We start from the raw sequence: 3,343 nt of genomic DNA, 5'->3' as shown, positions 1-3,343 counted from the left end.
AAATAAAAAAAAAAGAAATATATATTGTAAAAGATAATATATTTGAGTGGTTTGACATGGTCAAGTACTAATCAACTTTGATTTATTTCACTCTGAATATTATTATTGTCACTTTAAAAGCGAGGTTCACCGTGATGATAAGTTGTTTTCAATAAAAGCATGAATATTACGGGAAAATATTGGTGAAGGTTTTATGAAAAATTGCCAAATGGTAACAAAGTCGTGAATTTTTGATATTCTGATTTTGTGATGTCACGGACAAGCAGCCGCTCCATGTGTCCTGTGATATGAATATTTTTAAATGTCATTTTCGAAAATAATTATTTGTGCAGGGGATACAGCATCAGGAATTTTTTTTTTGTTTCATCATTGCAATAAAAAAAAATGGAATTTATTGAGTTCCATCACATGATGTATGGGGAGCTTATCATGTATTATGGCACAAATTGAAAACTTTCAAAATGCAGAATTCTCTTAATATTCTTGGAAGGATGTTCATCAAACCTTTAACAATATTTTCCTCTCACCTTTCTGATTTTATTAACACAAACTTTAAGTCAGTGTGGAATTCCCCTTCCCCTACAGTTGTGTTGACGTTCCAGAGGCCTGTTGCATAAAAATTTTGCCATAAAAAGACTCTGGCAAACAAAAATTATGCCATTGATACTGTACAGTATGTTGAAAAAAATGTTTTTCTTTTATGCAACAGAACCCGGATTTTGAATAATCGCCAAATTCAAAGCATTTTTTTTTTCAGACTAGATTTTTTCTAAACGTGTTATTGACATCTTCGAAGTCAAACTTCACTCCACGTTGAACAGATTACTGTCCTCCCTAGAGATTTCAACTGGGCAGATTCACATGTACATCTTTAAAAAGTCTTTGTCAAATATTTTGTTCTTATTTTTGCATAATTCATACAAATATATCATGGTGCCTTTAAAATAGAAGAATAACCACAATCCCACACTATTAAAGTTTCCTTTGGAAGAGTATTACTCTTGCAGTTGTGGATAATACTGGATTATCATGCATGGGAATTTATTATTAACCAATTTTCATTATTTATATTCTATATAATCATGATTTATTGCCAAATATTGGGTTAAAATACTTGATTTACAGAAATTTGTACTAATGATTTGTGTACATTTGATGAAATCATTTATGTAAATTATTAAATAGCCTGTAATACTTGTATTTATTCTGCTGTACATAAGACCTTTTTCCCCCTAGGTTTGCTACAGATGTACAGTGTATATAAGTAGTACATTTTTTACTATGTATTATTTGTTTTATTTTGATGCATGTGTAAAGGGAAAGCCCACCTGATGTCTTGCTGGTGTTCATAAAATCAGATATTAAAAAAATAGTATATGATAAAGGTTTGATGAAAATTTACCTAGGAATAACTGAAGTTCTAATTTTTATTTTGTGATTCTTACGAGTAGCTCCAACATGTGTTCAGAAATTCCATAAGGTGCCATATTTTGATAATCAACAATTATAATATTTCATGAAGTATGAAATGAATGAATAAATCTTTCTAATATGGTTTTTTTAATGCGATATTGAAAACTTTTAGAGAAATTGGTCTATATAGATTTATATCACATGACAAATGTTCCTCATACATGTATGTGACATCACAAAATAACATTAAAAATGCTAAAACTGTTATTTGTTGCTGGATTCTTTCCAAACCTTCATTGACATTTTTCTGTTTTCTTTCATATCAACTGGATGTAAGGGTGGAATTTCCTCTTTATTAGAATTTTTAAGTTTTTGTGTTGGTGATGGGATCTGGTACAAGTAAAGGAATAACTTGTACTTGCGACTTGATGATAGTATCAATACAATAAACCTTAAAACAACTAATACCTGGCTTTCTAGAGTGTTTATGATTTTGTTATTCATTAAAATGGTGATATGGATCCTAATCACATGATTGGCTGAAATCAATCTCATGACGAGTCATGTGATTTTTAGCTTATTTGCTAATTTGCTATTGACTGGTACTAATGACTAGGTCTATTGACTCGCCATTTTTTAGATGAAGATGGTGTATCGTAAGACCGGGATCCACATCGCTATCTTATAAAACAAATAATGCACATAATCTTGCTTCGGCAGTAGAATAATCACACACCCCTGTTACCCTTGAAACAATCCAAGTGCCCTTGGCTACGCCTTGAGCATGTACTGTTCTAATGGTTATAGATTTTTTTTCCCTCTTAATTCCTTTCCTCTCCATTCCCTTTCAATTTTCTTATCCTTCTCTTATTCCATGTTTTCTTCAACCTTCCTTGATAAGCCTGTTATCTCGTAATTCCCTTCTTTTCCTTCTCTCCTTCCTTTTTTTTTCGGGGGGGGGGGGGGGGTTGATGTGAGGCCCCTTGATCCCATGAGTCTGCCCCTGCACAAACATCCCTTCCATACACGAAATAAAAAAAACTTTGTCAAAATTTCTTTTCCCAAATTTTACTTTACACACGTGTCTACGAATAAACTGGGTTCCAAAAGAAACTGATCAAACTTTTGTATAAATATATGTATAGCTTTATTAAAAGAACACAAATATTTACCTTGACGACATGTTTAAAGAATGCAGTATTTGTGTGGTAGGTGCATGAACGGACAATGCATAGAGCTACGACATGGATATTATATAGTATTGTTTGCCTTGATAAATTTTGCACTTGGATAATTTTTTAGCAGTTTGAAATCCATAGATTTATTAAAAGTATAAACACATCAGGGCCCCATTAACTTACTATTATAGTAACTCTGCCATCCAATGGTTACTTCCCTGAAAACCTTGATTCTGATTGGCTGCTTAGCATTGTTACCATGGTAGCTGCCATAGGATGGCAAAGTTACTATTATGGTAAATTTGCCTCCAATGGTAATTACTATGGTAATGCTGATCAACAGCCAATCAAAATCAAGGATTTCATACAAGTTACCATTGGATGGCAAATGTAACGGGCCCAGATGTAGCATAAGGTCAAATCCGATAAATTTGTTTTATCTGTCATTTTCTATGTTTCTGCCTAATATATGGAGAATTTGATACAATTTTGAAACAAAAGTGCATATTTTCAAGGAAAAAAGGAAGCCTCTGGGAGGAAACGGGGGAGAAAGAGAAGGGAATAAAGAGAAGGGGGAGGGAGAGATAAATAGAAGGAAATTAAGGCCAGGGAATGGATGAGGGAAATGGAAATGTATGGGGAAAAGGGGGAGAAAGAAAAGGGAAACCGGGGAGATGGGAAAATAAACTAAGGATGGGGCAAATGCCCTGGGGGAAATGGCAGGGAAAGAGAATGGGGGATGTGAATGAAAA

The sequence above is a fragment of the Lytechinus pictus genome, chromosome 5, assembly GCF_037042905.1.
Source record: "Lytechinus pictus isolate F3 Inbred chromosome 5, Lp3.0, whole genome shotgun sequence".
Taxonomy (NCBI): Eukaryota; Metazoa; Echinodermata; class Echinoidea; order Temnopleuroida; family Toxopneustidae; genus Lytechinus; species Lytechinus pictus.
The sequence above is the reverse complement of the archived record's forward strand: the minus strand, read 5'-3'. Positions refer to the sequence as shown.